The sequence below is a fragment of the Brachyhypopomus gauderio genome, unplaced genomic scaffold (genome assembly GCF_052324685.1).
Source record: "Brachyhypopomus gauderio isolate BG-103 unplaced genomic scaffold, BGAUD_0.2 sc337, whole genome shotgun sequence".
NCBI classification, from domain to species: domain Eukaryota; kingdom Metazoa; phylum Chordata; class Actinopteri; order Gymnotiformes; family Hypopomidae; genus Brachyhypopomus; species Brachyhypopomus gauderio.
The window spans coordinates 40,001-62,207 of NW_027507158.1; the positions used below are offsets into that span (position 1 = coordinate 40,001).

The 22,207-nt window shown below is 47.1% G+C and overlaps 1 long non-coding RNA gene across 1 annotated transcript in view; it reads right to left on the reverse strand.

The window, feature by feature from the left end:
- LOC143504820 (uncharacterized) overlaps positions 1–21,227 on the reverse strand; it is a 23,868-nt gene extending 2,641 nt beyond the window's left edge. The window contains exons 1-3 of the long non-coding RNA XR_013127661.1: positions 20,906–21,227; positions 20,466–20,608; positions 19,462–19,681 (exon numbers count right to left, since the gene is read on the reverse strand). This is a non-coding gene — a long non-coding RNA (uncharacterized LOC143504820). The remainder of the gene's footprint in view (positions 1–19,461; positions 19,682–20,465; positions 20,609–20,905) is intronic.
- Positions 21,228–22,207: the final 980 nt, after the last annotated feature.

The following is a 22,207-nucleotide window of genomic DNA, read 5'->3' on the forward strand; positions in this document are numbered from 1 at the left end:
ACCACCACCAAGGCTGAGTCTGGGATTACTTGAGGCAACAGTGCCAAAAACAACGAAAGCTCAGAGAGACATTTTTACCACGAGTGAAGGAAAGCATTGTTAGAGGATAATCGTTACAGCCCAAAGTGGTGCTACGGGTTTTCTCTCTCTCTCTCTCTCAAGGCAGATTTAACCAGTGCTGTGTGGTTCAGCAAGTCCCAGATGGGCTGTGATACTCTTCCTGGCAGTAATCCTTCCGTGATGACAGTATGCACAGATACACTATTCCTCTCTCTTTCCCTCTTACTCTTTCCCCAATACAAAAGCAAATACCAATGCCATCTCTCTTCTCAACCAAGAACACCAGGAAACCAGCATCACGATTCTCTACAAAAGCACATATGAATAAGAGGAATAATCCCAAATGTTTGAAAGACTGGATAAACAGTGAACAGCTGATGAATGCCAAAACATGGGCCCACCTCCATCCTGTGGCCCTTTTAAATCATGATTGAGTGCCTTGTTTGGATCTAGCTATGGCGTGGCTCTCTCTTACTGCACTTAAATGGGCGTGAAGCTCTGCCGTGGTCCTGGCTGCTGGCGTGCCTTTGGGCTGCCGCCAAACTCGTTGCCCTGATGGGGTCGGAGCCTGCCGGTGACCTCAAGCGACACCCGCCTTCATGCCTCGATGTGATGCCCTGCCCGCCAGTCGACGGCTCTGTGACCGTAACGGAACATTAGAGGGGCGCGCGACGGGGCGAGAACGCTCTTGGCGCAAGCGCATGCGGGCGGCACGCACACGCCGCAGGCTGTTCAGGCTACGGAATGGGGAGAGTTGAGAAATCCCACGCTAAATGCCTGCGGAGCGTCTGGGCTGTAATCAGCGAATAAGTGACTCATTTATCACACAAAAAGGGGAAATCGCCATATTTTGGCTGTTGTGCTACGAGTGGCTGACGCACAAAGAACGGGCTCTCGCACACAAAGCAACTTGAGCTGGTTTAAGACCGGGCTGCATCAGAGCTGATTTACAACCTGCTTGCGTTTGAGATTGGGTGTGCAAGCAGGTGATAAGAGTGTGTGTCAGAGGGGAGAGAGAGAGAGAGAGAGAAGGTGAAAGAGAGAGAGAGAGAGAGAGAGAGAGAGAGAGAAGGTGAAAGAGACAGCGTGAGCAACACAATTTACTCAAGGTAAAGCCCTTGGATCCTGGTAATCTTTAGTGCAGCAGTGATAATGTTAATAGCCATTTGATTACAGAGGAATTGTCAGCTTGTACAAGAAACATCTACTGTGACCCTGCGTAATATATCAGTCGAAGTCAAAAGGTCTGGTGAACCACCAATAAAACAATAAAAACATCTGTAAACGCACCCACCCAAACAAACACACGCACGCACACACACCCGAGCACACACAAAGACACACCAGATAAAACGCCGCATATGTCTCAAAGCCGCTTGGCTTAATGAGTCCAAAAACAGCCATTGGCATAACGCAGCCGTGCATACGCAGACGTGCATACGCAGACGGCAGGATGAGGGGATTAGACGGCATTAGCCAAGCTCAGAGATCCGCATCTCCTCGAGTCCGCCGACGGGCAGGAGAGCTCTCAGGGCCCGAGGTCCTCCATCTCAGCCGAACGTGGTGCTCAGAAGCGGAGGGCCCTTTGTGTACCACCCCCCCACACTCCTAATGCAGTCAGAAATGAAAGCAGTAATTTCAGCCCCCCACTCAGTAATTTCAGCCCCCACTCAGCGCCCCCCAGAGCCGAAGAGGCAGCAGCGTGGAGGAGGAGAGCGTGGCGTCCAGGCCAAGAGCGATGGCCGTGGGTGTCTGCGCTTCACTGGAGGATACCGTGATGAAGGCTGTTCTTAAAGCCAGCAAACGAAGAGGGGACGTCACTTAAGTGTCAGCACGGCACAACGTAAAGTTGCCTTATTTTTCTTTGTGTGTGTGGAGGGATGTTTGAGGTCTGGGTGAAAAGGAGAGAGACAGGCAGACATACAGAGAGAGAGAGAGAGAGAGAGAGAGAAAGAGAGAGACGCTTGTTCCCCCTTGCTTGGCAGAGGGACATAAGTCTGTTTAATCATGAGGAACCAACAGCTGTTTCCTGAGGGATTTTTAGCTCTCTCTCTCTCCCTCTCCCTCTCTCTCTCTCCCTCTCTCTCTCTCTCTCTCTCTCTCTCTCTCTCTATCTGCTTCTGCTGCAGCCCTCTCACCTCAATCGATACCTCCATCAAAGGGCCAGGAGGAGGTGTCCACACTTTCTGAAGCTGTTTGCACAGTGCTGGGTTTGCACAGCTAACACGGGGAGGCCAAGTCTCCTGCAGCAGTGCTCTGTTTGCCCAGGGCTACCTGCGCGTGTTTACTGAAACACCTAGTGGATTCTAATAGAGAACAAGCCTCAGCCCCTCACACACCACCACACCATTCGCCTCCTTTAGTTCTTTCTCCCAAGGATCCATAAACCGATCAATGGCGTTGATATTTTCCACGTATGCCGTAAGCCTGCCAACACTAATATTTACTGAGCATTTTATTGACAGAAGGTTAAAAAAAAAAGAAAGACACACGAGGTTTCCCAATCAGGACAAAGATTTTGTGGCAGTAGTCAAACGTGACGGATCTGGATACTTAACACACGGGAGAGGGCAGGCTAGCACGATTAGCAGCGCTGACATGCTGTAGCGCCACTCGCCTGGTGTGCTTTGGGTCGAGCCGGCCGTGTTGGTTGGGCTCTCTCGGGGGGGTGCACAGACTTTGGCCTGCAGTAAGGGAGAGAGGGCACATTCCACTCATCGACTGTTTGTGGACTGACTTGTTCTTTTAGGGCTGGTGTGTTCAGAGGGCAGATAAGGAGAGTAATGAAAACAAGTGATTGGACAAGGGTAATCTGCCCCAGAGTGTGTTAGTTATACGAGGTGTTATGACAGAAATTTGTTACGCAAAGTGTCCACATTGAGCATATTTCAATAAAGATCACCAATTTCTTCTCATTTTTAATAAATGAATGGTTCAAAGCTGACAAAAAAAGGAAATTAATCGAAATGTAAAAAATAATCAAATATAATAAACTAATAATACATTTAATTTCATTTATATTTACTTTTAAAGCACTTTTAAACACAACAACCGTTGACCGGAGTACGTTGTTATTATTTTCAACAGCCATGCACGGAGAAATAAAATGAGACATGGTAATCTAAAAATAGAAATAACAGCTCTCATACTGAGTTAAAAGCCAAGCGATAACAACAAGTCTATAGATGCAACATTAAGACATGATCATGTTGTGGCCAGTCTGACATGTGAGGACAACCGCTAAGACATGGTCAACCATTAAGACATGGTCAGAGGATCTAAGCATCCTAGGCAGAGCACGGGAAGTTAAAAGTCCAGTAAGATAAGCAGGAGCCAGGCCATTTAGGGATTTGTAAACAGATAATAAAACTTTGTGTAATTGTAAAATTCACAGGAAGCCAGTGCTGAGAGGACAGTACGGAGGGAGATGTTGGGAGTTGGGTTCCTGTCAGGAGCCAGGCTGCAGCATTCTGAAGCAGCTCTGTGCGTGGAAGGGAACCTTTGGTCATGAGTGAAGAAGGAGAATTTGTTCAAACCAAGATCAGCTCGTTCTCTGTTGCTGAACGATGCTCCATCCACAAGATGGCAGCACTGGCCGTCGGAGGCCGTGCCAGCTCCAATCCACCTGCCTCCCTCTGTGAACTCCACATGTAAGGCATGGTGTGTCCTAATGGACAGGAAGGATCGTCTGAGGAAGCACATGCTGTCCACACGGTTCCTCCACGGAGGGCGATAAGATCCTGATTATGCTGTTTGAGTAAATGGTTGTTTTAGAAATGGCTGACACTGAGGTAGTGCTTGTCTGTTAACGGCTATAAACTTGTTATCAGGTCTGGGGAAACTGAGACAATTCCAAGGCTAGTCAGCGGTACAAGGCTATATTGCACTCGATAGAAAACTTACCCAGATAATGCTGACGGCTGATGTCATTGAAGTCAAATAATTACTGTTAACGCACACTTTGCAAAACATTAACATAGCCAAGAGCCCACAAAGGTTAGACTAACATGGAAATTGGTTTCCAAGTGCTACTATTTGAATAATAACGGTCAAAGGAGCCATGGCACCACGGCGACCACCTGCTTGTTGTGACCTCACTTCCTGTTCTGCTTTCCCAGTACGATTGCTGGGGAAGGATTGTAGGGGAGGGGGGGGGGGCGGGGGGGGGGGGGTGTCTCTGAGCTGTTATTTTACTGTTGCTCTAATGCTTCCCAAACAGAATTTTGAATGGCCAAACTCAATAGTGGCTGTGTTAGACCACAGACTGAGTCAATATTGGCCGAGCACACACAGGAGGAGGGGTTGCTATGTGTGTAGCTGTGTGCTAAACGTCCTCTCCTCCTGCACTCTCCCTGTGAAACAGGGCTGCGGCGGCAACAATGAGGACGGGTTCAAAATTCTGCTCCCTCCTGACCGGGGCGCTTCCTCGTCTGAAAGGCATTCCTCTCCGTCATTACCGCGGCTTTGTGCGCTGAGCAGTTACTGCTGGCCCCCGAAATCCCACCCGCCACCTTTACTGTGTCAATACTGCTTCACTCATTTTCATACCCAGCTCTGCAGCAAAGTCCTGGGTCAAGGTCTCTCTCTCTCTCTCCCTCTCTCTCTCTTTCTCTCTCCCTCTCCGTTATTAGAACGCTGACTTAAAGAAAATTCACCAGGCCAGTGAGCCCGGTGTGCTGAAGCATCCCCTGCGGGAGCTGTGGAGTGTCCGTGGGGAGATGGAGCCCCCAGGTAGACATACCATGCTCTGCCATGTAATCCTGAACATGCCTGTTGTCAGGACTCCTCTTTAAAGGTCTGCCCACTGATAAGCTTGAGGCTTATTTGGGCATCTGTTTCAGATTTTCCAGGTTGATTTCAGAAACTTCTAAATATCATGTTAGTGAAATTCATGTGAACAAATTACACCACGCACTGGTGATGATGTTTTAGGCATGTATCTGTGTGGTAACAGCAGGTCTAAAAAATAATTCATTATATAAATAATATATTTTTTAAATAATAGACAAATAATTTGCATTGCCAGATTCCTCTGCTTTCTCAGAAATACAAACATCCCCAGAAAGGCTTTGTGCCAGCTTCCAGTGTACTCAAGGGGTCAAAGGTCACATGGCACGTTTTGTTATCATGGCCCTGCCAGACAACGCGGACTTCTAAGCAAGGACATCACGTTACCCTTTTATCAAGCTGGTCAATTCAGGTACACAGAACTGAGAAGCTCTGAGAAACGGCCAACGTGCACAACTTTGGCAGCAGACAAAGCAAACAGCCACTCGCAGCTGGGATATGTTTGTGGAGACTTTCATCTTCTTTTTTTTTTGCAGTTCGAAAGGGAAAACAAAAGATAGCACAAGGCAATAAGGGTGTTTTAACGCTTTGGGCCACAAAAACGAACGTTTGTTCAAAGCTCCGCTGTGACTCCAAAAGTGACGGATCTTTGTGCGGATAAACAGAGGCAGAGCGATAGTGCGAGCTCCCTGACGGCCCACTCGGTCATCTATCAGAAGTGTCTGTTATAACCTGCAACATTTGGATGAGTTGAAAAGTCTTTCCGCTGTTGCATTTTTGCTCCAGAATGGAACGTAGCCGCATGTTAATGCAGTTTGCTGTCATGTGGAAAGGACATGGTGAAATGCTGTCTGAAATAGTGTTTGAAATTAACTGGTTTGTTTAGTTGCAAATGATCTGAGCAGCACAGATAAAAGCAAATTTTGTTAAGGAATGCAGCACACAAGCATTGTATAATTAATATATATTTTTAAATACAATAGTATATGCTAGTACAGAGGAGGCTATTGGCCCTGAGGCCTGTCAAACACACACACACACACACACACACACACACACACACACACACACACACACACACACACACACACACACACACACACACATTGCACACCCACATATGCAAACACACCAGTTTATATCTGGTGTGTTCTTAATTATGTTCTAAAGAGTTTTTTTTGCACTTAGCTAGGAGGACCATAAGAGAGTGTGTCCTGCTCCGTACCGACATCCGTCATACATGAATGTGGCAGAGAGATACAGCCTCACTCAGCCAATTCTGACGTGGTCAGCATGACTGCTTCCACACCCCCCCCCCCCCCCCCCATATTCAACACAGCTCCCGAATACAAGATGAGGCAGGTGTTTTGTGGACTCATAGCACTCATACAGCTGAGATGCTTAATGGTACTGCCTTCAAATTCTTCTGTTTTTCCAGAGAGGGGAAACAGGTTCATGTGTTTGAAAAGCACATATTAAACCACAGAAATTGTAAGCAGATTCTCTGCTTACCTTGGCTTTGTTCTGGTGATAGCTCATCTAAATGCCACTCAGTGGTATTTCCTGCTCCTGTGCACAGAAGCCGTCCTGCAAATCTCAAAGGTTTTCCTTCATTAACGGACAACAGAATGAACTTTTGATGTTCAGCTGACAGTTTCAATGGCCATGCGCAAATTGCACAGATATCCTTGTCAGCCCTGAACTCTGGAATTCCCACCGGAATATTCTGAACCTCTCCCAAGCTTGCTAGTGTCCTCTATTGTTATCTCCCAAAAGTCCATTGTGAAGTCTGCAGGAACATGCCCGTCAGCTCTATAAAAGTTGGCTACAACTGATCCATTTTCAGCCATGAAGCACTGGGGAACCAGTATAATTTTAGAGGGGGAAATTGATGCTCAGAGCATGAAATTACCCCTCATTAATCATGCACGGGTTTTTAAAGGGGATATCCGTAAATTAATTCCAATCCACCACCCCAATAACTCCCAGGCTGCAGACACGCCTGGGAAAAGCACTCCGAAAACATTACAGCACTCATTTCATCCCCACTCTGCTCCGCCTCACTGGGCTGTCCAAAATGGCTGCTTAGACACTGAAGTCCATGTCGAGGTAGGGATGACTTCATAATGTTCACCTAGGATGTATATTTCAGCATGAGCGCATGTTTAAAATATGAACCTATGTCACTTCATTTATTACCGCCGGGATTAGCAGAAGTATAAACAGACTTCTCAAGTGTATCTCATTATATCTCACTCTCTTTGTCAGAATTTACAGAAGTTGTGTCATAGAAAATATCATAGACACCCACATGAATTCCTACAGAGCCAAGGCCAGGCCTGCAGACATACTGTCCCGCAGACATACTGTCCCACAGGCATACTGTCCCGCAGACATACTGTCCCACAGGCATACTGTCCCGCAGAAATACTGTCCCGCAGACATACTGTCCCGCAGACATGCTGTCCCGCAGGCATACTGTCCCGCAGACATACTGTCCAGAGTTTATTTTGATGCTACAAAATTTTCATTCTACTCAGTAACTACAGTTACCCACCACTGATACAAATCAGGTAACCATCAAAACTAAAGTGTTCATTGTAAACAGATTTTAATTTTCATGGTCATGTTAACATGACAGGAGGTGACTGGCTGAATCTCTCACGTACTGTAATATAACCGCCCATGTTCTCTTAGTATGATCAGGGGGAAACGTTGGATCTAAACCCACTGAGCGCTGGATGTCACATGAGTTGTTTTATCTGGAGTCTTTATAAAGACTGTGGGTAATGTAACATAACATAACATCTGTCTGGGTGGTTCGAACCAGTTTTAAAAGCACGTGTTGCACAAAATGGGAGCAAGTTGCGATAATCGCGATGGTTTCAGGACAGAGATGACATAGATCACGGCCGTTCGAGCTAAAGACAACACGACAGACGAGGGGTAAAAAGAGCCAGGCTTGGTTTGAATGGCCGACATCGGGGACATCAATTATGCAGTACTGGCAAGCAATGAAAGAGGTGCTTGGCCACAGTGCACGCACACACACACGCACGTACATACACACACACACACACGTGCACACACGTGCACACAGAGGATGAAAGAGTGTGTGTGATTAGTTAAATCGTGGCGCTGCCCAAACCATACATTAGTGATGAGGCGTCCGGGCCTCCCAGCCTTGCCTGCGTGTACCAGCTGCCAGTTTGAGCCTCTTCACAGGCAATGGGAGTGATAGGAGGGTCACACAGTGCACAGTTATCTTCCACATCGAGTGATGCTACAATGAATATATATTGACCTCATTATGGAAGCCTGGCTGGCCATGTGTGTGTGTGTGTGTGTGTGTGTGTGTGTGTGTGTGTGTGCGTGTGTGCGTGCGTGCGTGAGAGAGAGAGAGAGAGAGAGAGAGAGTGTGTGTGTGTGTGCGAGAGAGAAGGCAGTCAAGCACACTCTGTACAAATTAAAGCTGCTGTCAGCGTGTAATTTATGGGTCCTTGCAAAAGCAGGAACTAAAAATGGAGTGAGGGAGGGAGTGAGGGAGGGAGGGGGGGAGGGAGGGAGGGAGGGAGAGGGGGGAGGGAGGGAGAGGGGGGAGAGGGGGGAGGTGGAGATCAGGTGGGAGAAGCTAGGTGGTGTGGGGATTCTCATACCACACTAATGATGTGGTTTGTGTTATTGTGTGTTTGCGTGCGTGGTTGGAGGGAGCGATAATCATCGCGTCCTGTTTCGTCATGTTGACATGCTGTAAAACCATAGTGTCACACAAACACACGAATGTGAACACACACACACACACACACACACACACACACACACACACATACATGCACACACAGAAAAACAGCATACACTTGCTTCTGCCTGTTTAAATATCAGATCCTTATCACACAGAACATCACTGGCAACACCTTAGATGCTGATAAATTAGCTTGTAGTTTATCAGATTGACCACGCATTCCTGTCATACCATTAGCGTGCCGAGGGGTGGGGGGGTTGGGAGGTGGGGGGGGCACAGCAGGGCAATTTCTCAGCAGGGCAGGAAATGGCTATCTAAAGTCTAATCATTCCAGGGGGTCCTCCCATATGAACCTCAGTTCCCAGATGTGCTTGCAGAGATTCAACAAAAAATGTTTCTCTTTCCCATCGCAGGTCCATTGCAGACCTGGTTACAGAGCTGCCCATTTCACATGATTATAAAGATTCCCTATAGGAAGCGTGGGCCCACAGACAACCCTTTACAACATTATTGATTATATACAGAAGAAACCTGCTGTTTCAATCAAAGCCCACTTAAAATTCATGTGATGCACAACAGCTGAGCATAACACCACTTTGGCTGCTTTAGGCTTGCAGTCAGGCGTTATCATTTACACGTGGAAAACAGTGAGATTTCCGAGTGTGTGTGTGTGTGTGTGTGTGTGTGTGTGTGTGTGTGCTTGCATGGTTGAGAGAAAGAGTGGGAGAGAGAGAGCAGAGGGAGAGAAACAAAGAGACCATTCTAAACACACATGGCAACAGAGGACAAACAGCGACTGGTATTACTGTCAACCCAGAAAGCAGAGTGTGCCTGACTGGCAGTAGTTGTGATATCCAGTGAACCTTGCGAAACCTCTGCAGAGCACTCTTAAAATGGGGGGGGGGGGGGGGGGGGGGGGGGGGGGGTTGTTACACCCAGCACAAGATAACCATCTTCAACCCTGCTCTTCCTCACGTACTGAATCAGTCATCACATGGAGACGGCTGTTGTGCTGGTGGGACGTGGTTGCTAAAATAGTCTGTTGTCTGATCTCCGTCGTCTGGCCCTCCTTCCTACGCCCACACGTGGACTATGAGGGCAGACACACAGACAAATGTTATCTATTACACATTCCACTCATGTGAGAACGCCATTATTTGTTCCCACAACGTAACGTTTCCCTCGTATTCTGTCAATCACAGCAGGGTAAGTGAGGGGGGGGTCAGTGCATTTGAAACAGCAGTAGAGGCATTTCTGATGGACAACCAATCATATCTTAGGATTTGATCAGCGAATCAAGTGTTAGGATTTTCCTTGGCTGAAAGCGCATCGTTAAGAAACTGCCTCCATCCCTTATCTAGCGACGTCAGCTCTGCCCCATTACCACGGAAACGTCTTAGGACTCTTCAGTCTCATTTAACCTCCACTGACAAAGACAATGCAGGCACTCTGAGCCCCCCCGCATGGATACACACATTCCACTGTGTGTGTGTGTGTGTGTGTGTGTGTGTGTGTGTGTGTGTGTGTGTGTGTGTTAGAGAGAGAGTGTTGGTGTGTTTCTCCTTTTCATGTGCTGATGTTGGGGAATGCTTCAGCACTGCCAAGATAAAGTACCAGCATTGATGTGGCAGGCAAGTGTGCAGAGATCTAGTACGAGGAGCTCCTGGTAAGAATAGCGTGGATTCCATAGCAGGATCAGAAAGCCTGAACAAAAGGGGCCAAGAGAGCAGAGAGAAAGAGAGGTGAAAACAAGAGACAAAAAAAAAGTGTTTTCCTTCTCATATACACAACGCTCATTTTTTCTTGTTGGCAGGGCAGTTCCATCTCCATGACGATCTGCCTCACTCTTCGTTTCCTCTTTGAGGCAGTAGAACCTGACAGAAATGCACGCAGGGTCAAAACAATAAGCAGAATCCCAAAATGACTCGAAACCACCCGTGTGTTTAGCAAAAAAAATTTGGAGATGTTTATTTTGAGCATAAGAATCGTGCGCAGCATTTGTGCTGATGTAGTTAGTAGTGAAAGGCGTCTGCTGAGTGTGGGCAGGTGGGGCGCTGCTGTCAGAGTGTGGAGGCTATCAGTGTCCTGGCCTGCCTCACCCTGCTGACTGATTTACTGTACAGTACTACTGTGGCGCCATGGAACACACCCACAATAACACACACACACACACACACACACACACACACACACACACACACACACGCACACACACACGCACACGCACGCACGCACGCACGCACGCACGCACGCGCACGCACGCACGCACACACACCACCGCACACAACGCGGGCACCTCACGCACATATGCACACACACACACACGCACGCACGCACGCACACACGCACACACGCACACACATGCGCGCACACACACCACGCACACAAACACGCGCACCTCACGCACATATGCACACACACATGCATGCAAACGCACACACACACATGCACATACACTCACACAGACACACACACTCACACACACACACACTCACTCACGCACACACACACGTACGCACACACACACATGCATGCACGCAAATGCACACACACACACACACACACACACACACTCCTCTCCAGCTACTTAATCTCTCTCATACACATACATGCAAATGGCTCGTTACTTTTTCTGCCATGGCCGTTATCACAGCGGCCCGGTCCAGTGTAGCTCCACTACCTCAGTGCCAGCTGCTCTAGACGAGGCGGCTTTGGGTTTCCCCCGACAAACCAGCTTCACTTACAGTCAGGTGCCTAAACTGCCACAATCATAGGAGTATTAGGCACTTACACAAAAGTGCACACATACACACACACGTACACACGTGCGCATACACAAACGTCATAGGGTTTTGCATATGTGCCAATGCTCTTTCACACACATGCAAACACACACTCACATGCTTTAATGCTCGAACTCTGACGCTTCAGACGAAATACCGACAAGATAAAATACCACAAGCAGGATCAAAGCCTTGTTCCTGGTGTCACAATATAATGATGCGGTCCACTTCATCAGGCTTCGACAGCCACAGTGCAGCACGTTTCAGATGACGAATGTGTCATCTCGTGAAGTGATTACACAAACGGCCTTGAGCGAAGAAGACCAGGGACAAGAACACAGAGGGGACATGGATCTGACCTCTCTCTCTCCTCTCTCTCTCTCTCTCTCTCTCTCTCTCTCTCTCTCTCTCTCTCTTTCTGAACCCCATGGCTCTTCACAGCTTGTTGCTACTTTTTTGGGTCAGTTAATTCAGGCCTTGCAGGCAAAAAAAAAAGAAAAAGTGTCTGAGTTCTAAAAACAGAAGTGACAGCACATTAGGATGAATGATGTCCCCCCCCCCTCCCCCACCTGCTGGTCCGGGTGTCACACAGAGACACAGAGACACAGAGACAGCCTCGAGGAGAGCAGCGTCCTCGGGACACAGGCCAGCCCAGCAGAAGTGCAGGGCTAGCACAGACACTACACAACTACAGACATCTGATGAGATCCTTACTTGACCACAGCAGCAAAACTCCATAACTAGCACAAGCACTACTGAACTACACCTAGACATCGGCTGAGATCTTCACCCGACCAGATTGAGTAACCTTCATAGCTTCTCCTGGTCACTTACAGAATTAAATTTACATACATTTTAGAAATAAAAACTCCATTACTGTTAATGATTTCTGGACAAAAAAGTGATATAACAAAGCAATAGTGCTATAATAAAAAAAAATTAAGTTGGAATAAATGTTTGTGCTGCTTCAAAGTTTAATATGATCATTTGTAATGCATGACAGAATACCTTTACAAGGTAACTGTTCCAACCCATCCATCACAATGCGAAATAAAGTGTTATAACAGATGCTCATTATATAATCTAAGAATAATGTCAGTTGTCTTCAAGCCAGGAAACCTTAGATATCGCAACCACCAGTGTTCTATCACCCCGAGATCTTACACTTTCACCTCATAAACATGTCTATTGGTTCATCTGTATGCTGATGGAGCAACATCATCATGGTTTTAAATACGATGATAATGTCACTCATTCCATGAAGGACTCAAGTCAGCACGTTGCTTTATTCCTGGGGTTTGCAGTGTCGGTGAACACAGCCTGTCAGGATCGCCCAGCAGAAACATGGGGAGTAAGTTCTTCCACACAGGCACCCCAGACACTGTGGCCTCGTTTGAATTGGAAATCTACTCTGGCCCTTTGAGCTCAGACTGCCTCCAACATTACCTATTCTGTTGGAAGAGCTGCCAGAAACCCTGCAAGCTTCCACCAAGTGGCAAATACACACACACACACACACACACGGTCACACACACACACAGTCACACACACACTTGTCTCTTATAGCACAGCATGATCAATGACCATACACAGGATGGACCCCTCACAGCCCGACAGAGAAGGCAAGGGTCCTTGAAAACCAGCAGTGAAGAAAGTCAAAGCCAGGAAGAGAGAAGGAGTGTGTCTGCTCAGACACTGTGACACTGCTCTTAAAACGAGATAAGCCCATTTTAGATGGGTCGCTATAACTGTGACCAATTACCCTGGGGCAAAAATAAACCTCTAAACACTATTAATGAAGAGAGAGATTTAGAACAAACATCAGTGTGATTTATCCCCCTGGTCCTCAACCCTTGTAAACTCAGTCATCACACCCCATAAATCCTTTGAAGAAGGTCATCGGGATATGCCATTACGATAGCAACAGTAACAATTTATATCCGATAATACAAGTGCTGTTTATAACGGCACGAAAGGCTTTTAAAGAGCCCCGGCCACCAAAGGTTGGAGCGTAATATTAAACTGTTGTACGGCTACAACGTATACGCATGTCCACACACTGCCAACACATTCGAAGTGTTAGAAGTTTTGCAGTGGGATTCCAGAGTGACCAAGTGTGTGTCATTTCAAACTAGTCTGGAGTAGCTTTACTGGCAAAACCACAACATGGTTTAGTATTGCCGATGCTTCATTTGCTAATCTAGATCAGTTTAGGCAGTCGATGATAATGCCAGTATGAGCTCTTATCATGCACACATGTGCTGATGGGTTGACAAGTCTGCACTGAAGTGCTATGCTGTAGTTACAATAACACTACACTACGATAAAGCTAAAAATACAATGCAATAAATAAATACATACAAATAAATATAAATACAGTAGAGTGTTAATTATAACACCCACATGCCTGTGTATGCATTTAATCTACCTAAAGAGTTTTAGGTAGAGTAGATGTATACTGTGATCAATTACAAGCTACTCTTCTTGCCCATGCTACATTATTAATGTGCAGGCCCACTTTCCCTGAAGCTTCTCCTTCCTGTATGGACCAGGCAGTCAAAAGAACAAGTCCCCTCTCTTTACAATATTTTCAGTTTTTCCATTAAGATTTCCAGCTTACTAACCCAAGCACTGGTCCCAAATATGCCTGTGCCTTTGATAATGAACATGACTTTAGGCTTGAAAACCCAAGGCAACCCAGCGAGTGAAGGACTTTCATCAGCAGGATTTCACAATGGCCTTCTAATCGTCCATCTGATGAAGGAGTCTTCACTGATTAGAGGAAACAGAATTCTGGCCCTTTCGGGTTATTGCTGAAACAGCCAACACTTGACCATTCATTCATGAGCACTGGTCTCATTGCCATGTTGTGCAAACACGTAGTTGCTAATAAGAGCGCCTCCACCTTAATGCCTCCGTCACTCCTCCACCCCCCCGCTGCCGCTGCACTCTGGTGTGCAACAATGCTGTCTAATGACACGCAAGGCCACTAGAGCCCTCGTCAGCTTCTACAGTGAACCAGCACAGGTCTTGGAGTCCTGTAATCAGGTTCATTCTCTCTCTCTCTCTCCCTCTCTCTTTCCCCCCATGTCCCGTCCTGGCTGTCAGTGAGGGAGTGGAACAAGCTGAGACATGGACCCGCACGGATGCTAAACTAGCGTTGAAACCACCTTCCGTCACGGATTAGCCAGCCAGTGCTTCTCATTACCTGCCTTTCACCCTGCTGTATTTACACCAGCAGGGGGTAGTGAGTGAGTGAGTGTGTGTGTATGTGTGTGTGTGTGTGTGTGTGTGTGTGTGTGTGTGTGTGTGTGTGTGTGTGTGTGTGTGTGTGTGTGTGCGCGTTGTTGTGCATGCGTTGGTGGAGATGGTCAGAGAGACTGCAGGAAAAAAGGACAATGTAAAAATGGCAAACATAAATCCTGGCTCACTGTTGCCTTACTGTCAGAGCTAGGCCAGATCCACAGAGCGCACCACAGGTGTCTGCTCACTCAGGTGTCATGCAGTAAGCCTCAGATCTGAAGCACACACAGAGACTATTGTCTATTGTCCTGTGCTGTACGAGTGACATTGCCTAACAGGTGATGACATTTCATCCTCTTAACAATAGGAAGGAAATGTTTTAGACATTCCAGGCCATCCACAGCAGACGTAAACAGGCATTTTAATATGCTTACAGATAAAGCTGCACACTCGTTTCAACCCACACAAAGGCGAAGCAGCATTCCCTTTCTCTTCCTGCATCCTTCCGACAGCTTTGGCATACCGCGACCGTGTGTTCACCTCTGCCGCAGGAGACTGGGCTGCCTGGCTGCTAAGATACTCAGCTGCAGCACAGACGAGGCAATTAGCATAGCGCACGGCAGAGGGACTGCAGGCGAAAGAGGCCAGAAAGAGAGAGCAGGAAATGTTTGTGTAGGAAAAGAGAGAGAGAGAGAGAGAAAGAGAGAGAGAGAGGAACCAGTGCCCTTTCATGTAGTAGGCCTGCAGCTGCCTAATTCTCTTAAGGGTCTTTTTACAATCTTCCAACGCATGGGCCTCTTTCTGCGGGGCCTTGGCATGGCCCGCGGTCTGATTACACGCCTCCTCCAACACAGGCCTATTGACCAAGCCTGCTATATTATGGGGCAAATGTGGCAGAGGGTTCTGACTGAAGCGGTGTTGGGCCACGTGAGCCAACATGCTCACGCATATGTCTCAGTCTGCACTCTCATTGTCTCCGTTTTTGTTGGTATCTTATTTTTGTACATTTTCTACACATTTTGCATATATAACAGTCGTCAATCATATGCTTTCAGCCAGGGGGCACTGGTAGCACTTGAGCGCCTGTTCGTTCGCGTGTTTACGCGCGTATATCCAGGGTGTAAGTGGTGGGGACAACCACGAGCCAACGCGCTCGCTGCCGGCCCATCTGTCATGTGACGCTTCGATCTCCTCGGCGATCATAACTCGCCGCGGCACGCCCAATCTGTTCCACCGCAGGTAACAGCGGCGGTGGTGCCAGGCGATGCTAGCTCATTAACCCGCGCGCAGCGCGCGAGTGCTCGCGCACCACCGCTCGCAGCTGCGTGCGCGCGCTTTAGCCTCCAGGGGCCGCTAACTAGAGCCTTCCCAAAGCACTGGCCCATTATCGCACTCAGCACTGCAGCCACCAATGGTCCTCAACCAGTGCTAACTGGCTCGCAGGCTTAGTTCAAACTCAGCAGCCTCGTTTCATGATTCTTGCCCATTTGTTCAATAAAAAAGCTACTGGCTAGCATAAACTTATTCGGCCTTATGCCATAGGCCAGTTGTAATTTGATATACTTCCTGCTCTATGACTCTAGTTAACTAAGTTATCCACCTCTGTACTATATGCTAATGTATTAACATTAATTACTGTGCTATTATAGTAATATACAAGGGGCAAGAAGAAATTATTTTATTTATTACAAGTATGGAGGAAGAAAGCCAGTATCACTAGTATCAGTAACATAGTAGCTGGTGGTGGTTTTTATATGACTGATTATCCGCGTGCCTCTTCACCTCCCCACCCTCTGGCCGGCTTCACCACCTTGATGGATACTGTGCTAAATATGGCAAACACCTCAGCCAGCCGTGTGTGGGAGACGCTGGCATATATCCCAGACAGGCGGCCATCACCTCGGTGCAAGCATAACGGGGCAGTTGTTTATTTATTGGCTTAATCACAACGAAGGAAATTAGATTTATATATCAAGCTTACAGGAAACTAAACGAGAGAATGTTATGTATTATGTAAATAGCATTTTCTTCATCACACAGGAGAGACGTTTCACCAAGGACATTGTTTTTTTTTTTCTTGATTCCTGGTATATTTGCCAAGCCTTGAGCCCTATAGCGCCTACAAGCGCAGTCATCAGAGGAGACTATAAATACATAATTCAGCCCCAGATTCCACATGACTTCATATGCTGCAGTCTGGATCCTAAACTGCATGAAGCAGGTACAGGTGTGTCGTGTGCAGGGCACTGTCTGCATGAGAGGCTTGAATTAATGACTCTACTGTGCCATCATCATTATCACCCTCATCAGCTCCTAATGCCAACGTGCCTCTTTCCTTCCTCTGTGCTTCCGCAAATTGATTTGGAAAGGCAATCTGTCAGATAAACAAGAAAGAGGAAAGAGAGATTAAAAGGCTCGGGAATAATGCATGCAATTTTTGCCTCCTTTGACAGTTGAGATTATAATGACCTTCTCTGTCTTGTTTAGGGAGCGAAAAGTGCAGCCGTTTCTCTGGCATTCAACAAGACGGCACAAAAGAATATGAGGGGAAATTATATTATTTATTTGGCTGGCACAATATGAGTTATTATTGCTATTTCAAACACTGTTTCTAAAGGGCCAATACATAATACCTGATCTATAGTTGGAGAAAAGACAAATGCTTTTATTTTAGAAAAGGGCTTATAACAAGCAACTGAATTTTTTAGGTTTACAGATAATGCCAAGTCTGATTGTTGTGGTCTGTATGGTTCCCTGCAAAGCAATGCGACATCACTATTTCCTGATGCATCCATGCACACGCACACGCACACGCACGCACACACACACACACACACACACACACACACACACCTCACCTAACCCAACCATAAATAACCCCAGAAGAGTTGTGGTTTAGCCTCGCACCTGCTATTCATTATCTTTCGTTTTTACATGGTGGAGCAACACAAACCCATCGTCTCACATACAAACACATTCCAAAAATAACATCTGAGCAACATTTTCTTTTATGGTAGAGATCAATTTACAACTGGTAGAACCACTCACACTCACATGCCCATGATTACATTTTAAGCTGAAAGACCAAAGATAATCATCAAATTAGAGTGACAATGAAAATGTATAACACCCCATAGCAGTAATAGAAGCTGTGATATACCGTAAGTGTTCTACGGTCTGCGTATTTAACTCGAAGCCTTAAATGCGTAACCGTCGCACGCACCACTGGTCTCCCCAGATGTGCAGGAACCGAGAGCATCTGGCCCACCAGTGTCCCGTGACTACACGGCCCGATTCACTCCCACGCTATGTTAACCACACCCTGGACACGGCTGGGATCCTGTGTGTTAAAGGCACGTTGAAAGACTCGTCGACATACGGACCGGCAAGCAAGCGAGGCTCTTCAGAACGATCAGACAAGATCTCCCAGTCACAGTGTGTCACAGCCAAAGGGCAGAGACGGCTTATGTAAGTAAATATGGTCTGTAATGTCCTTCCCTCTCCACTCACTCCCCAGAAGAGAGACAGCTACAACTGCTATGAAGGCTGCACAGCGTCAGTGTAGCCCAGGCATGAATCTGCTGTACATCGTCCAATCGCATTTCTGTACAGCATGCTGCCAATAGTGGAGTATCACTGGGGATTACACTGCCATGCTATTGGGGGTTGTTTTCTGTTTTGTTTTGTTTTTTTTTTTTTACTTAAAACAATCCATGAGTATTTTGGAAGTCCCCCCTACCACAGGAGCTATCCCAGGGCCTGAGCTACACACCACCCAAAGCCAGACCACCAGCATCGGAACTCCAGACCACAACACACACACACCACACACACACACACACACACACACACACACACACACACACACACACAGCTGCAGACAGTCAGAACACAAACAAAGTGCTTTTCCTCTTCTCTGTTAAGAGAGTGAGACTTTTTTTCTCTTTTAGTTGCTTTTTTGACAGCTCTTGGCAGGAATCCCCAAACCTCAATGCTTGACCACAATTTCACATTCTCAGTCACACACACACACACAAACACGTGCACACACACACACTCACACACTCTTTCTCTCCCTGCCTCTCTCTCTCTGGATAGTGCCAGACAAAGACTTTTTCCCCAGTGGAAAACAGATGGATAGTGACATTGTATTTATTGGGTCCTTCTGTTGACAATAATCCAGTTACACACACACACACATGCATGCACGTCACACACACACACACACACACACAAACACACATCTCTGTAACAGTGGAACACTGCTTTAATTATCACTGGATCATTGGTGGTTGAATAAGGAGAATCAAAAGCAGTTAATCAGCATGTGAACTCCCAGTCACACTAATTAAGCAAGCACGGAGCATTGTGGGTCTGATTGAGGGTGCGTTCATTACGCACATTATTCAATTACCACCTGTGGGAGACGGTGCTGAGGGGCACCGGGCCTGCTGCTCTGCCGGTCCAGTCATGGTCCCTCGAGCCTCTTCTCAACACGCCCCATTAGCTGCCATGGCAACCAATGGCACAGGGAATGCCACAAGAGTAATTCCCCAGAGGAGAGATGATAACCAAGAGGAGCTTCTCCTGCTCGCACTCACGGAGCCCCACGGCACACTGGGAGGGCGGGTCAGCACGCAGACCGAGGTCTCAGCACTGCTAATATCATTACCTGGATCCTAGTTAAGTGCCTCAGCGCTGAAGAAGCTCTGAATGAGACAGAGATGGGATATGCAAATATGGACCGGACCATTTACTGCATCACGCAGCGGGGTTCACAGGTCCGAATACAACCGCGGTAAATCCTAATCGGAACGAGACAAGACCCAAGATGAAAATCGCTACCGTTCGGCTCGGGAAGTGACGTGAAGTCCGCGTCAGCTACGGCCCAAACCAGGTGTAATGGGCGGCGAAGGGGGATCTGGGACGCACGCGCTGACGACAGACGCTCCTCGACAGCTGCGCATTCGCTCGCCCACGCTCTCCAGCGCGCAACGCCACGTCCCCGGTGGAGACGCAAATCTCTTCTCTCCCGTGTCGTTGTGTGACGATTAGAAGCTAATTGCTGTGTGAGTAGAGGAAGACAAAATAATAGGACTGTTTAGCCTATATTGCAAGATTAAACCCTTCGTCTGATATTTGCTAGAATATTGTTTTGCGGATATGTCCGAAACCAGCGTTATAACCTTGCACAGGTTCTACAAAGAAATGAAAAGAGAGGAATTAAGATGCCATCAACCAATTACATTAACTTAAGGATCAGCATAGATTACAGTTGTCATGGTATCAGTTGTCATAATCAGATATATTTGCCTGGTTTAAGTGCACCTGTAGCATTACAGATATACTGACACACAAGACTTTAGTACAATAGAGTACACGGAGAGGTTTGGAAAGGTATATTAAATTGTGTACATACAGACAAGGTCTGAAGAGATAGGAAACAATAACATATACAGTATATAAGGTTAATTACTGTGTGATTTTGTGGATAGATATAATTCTAACTGTGATGATAAAAAAAAAATTATACGACCCTGGTCCTGTTGGTTCTGATGGCCCTAAGTCTTAAAAGCTAAAATATTAACAGGTACATTCGGTTTTTATGGAACATTCAATTGAGAACATTCTGAGATAAGAGCTTTGGCCTGCGGAATGAGAGCAGTCCCGCAGTCAGTTCTGTAGATCGGTCAGGTCCGACCCGGTCCTGCAGCTCTATTGCTCTTCCTGGGAATCTCCAGTATGCTCCCCTTACACAAGCCAGGAATGAACCATGTGTTCATCAAGTCACCACTTCCCACAAAGCCACATTCAGCGGGGATAAGCAGACCAGATCAGTCTGTGCATACCTTCGAGGAGACGAGAACGGACAGACGAGGAGGGAGACGAGGAGGAAGAGGGAGTGACAGCACGTGGTTGACAGCATATGCTTCACGTCTCTCCTGAATCACCACTGCAAAGCCAGATCTGTCTGTATACTTCCCTACAACACCTGTTTAACACAAAGTCCCTACTGTCTCTCAGTTATTTTCTCTCTCTCTCTCGCTCTCTCTCCCACACACACACACACACACACACACACACACACACACACACACATTGTCTTTCACTCTTGCTCTCTTCCCATTTTATACACACTAAAGAATTATGTTCATTGACATAATTTGCATGAGAGTAGGAGAAAGGAGACTACAGGCTATGTATAGGTGAATTGTTCAATTAATAGCAACCACTGGTTAAATGTACAATACGAATTCTGAAAATACTGTCAATGTGAAGCACATTGTACCTCTCTACACACTTGTATTACGAGAAGTCGTCTTGGGTGCACTGTGCGTATTGCAGCAAAGTAACTCCAGTTAGGCACAGGAGCAAGTGTAATCATGCACACATTCATCTGCGTCACGAGAAGTGTGGGCGACCACACCCCCAATTGGGCGGCTACGCCCTGATAAACACTCACCCCCTGTCGCTCTTGCCCTCGTCCTTCATTACGGACGCTCCACCCCAGCGCAACCCGAGCCTGAAACCCCCCTGGTGTCCTGTAAAGCCATCACCATGCAATGACAGTGACAAAGACACACCTGCTAACGCCCTCCGGATGCCAGCAGGCTGCCAGGGGCCGGCCCTCTCCGGGCCATGAGAGCCGGCCTCTCTTCCAGGAAGCGTTAGCGGAGGGCAGATAGCATGTGCTGGCTACACCTTCACACCCCTAACTGAGCTTTTCCAATGAGCATTTAGGGCAAGCTGGCAAGCTGATCTATACACTCAATATGACACACACACACACACACACACACACGCACACACACACACACACACTGTCTCACATTCATATGTGCACACACACACACACACACAGAGCAGGTGATGGGCATGGAATCATTATTTGTTTAAGCCCCTGAGGCCACAAGGATAAGTTCGGTCACTTAAAATAATTAAAATGGCGAAGGATTTGAAACATTAAACTGAGTACATAAATGAGCATGAAGGGTTATAATTATTTAGGACACAGGGCAGCACATGTTAATTATGATTTGACTATGGATTGATGAGCGTCTTTCTCATTGCAGTTTTTATGCAAGCATTAAAGAGATTATTGTGTGTGTGTGTGTGTGTGTGTGTGTGTTCCCATATGCCTGCCCAGCAGTGTCTTATAGGCGGAGGAGAGGACTACAGTCATCTGTATTCCCCCTGTCACTGCTTAGCAGGATAATTAAGATCTCTGTGGAAGTGACAGCATGAATATGAGCCCCCCCCCCCCTCACACACACACACACACACACACACACACACACCCAGACCCCCCAGCAGAACCTCCCTCGGCTCAGCTGCTTCTTGTCTTCCTCACTGTAGGACTGTGTGTGTGTGTGTTTGCGTGTGTGTCAGGGGGGTTTGAGAGGAATGGCAGTGGTATTTATAGCTCACAGATACACTTAAAGTGATAGATGTCACCTTCCTGCTGTAGACCAGGGAGCAATACAGCAAACCTAGTGCACAGTAACAAGCTGCAGAGAGAGAGATAAAGAGAGAGAGAGAGAGCACACATCTATTAGTCTCCCCTGCCTCTCTAAGGTACTGCTCACTAATT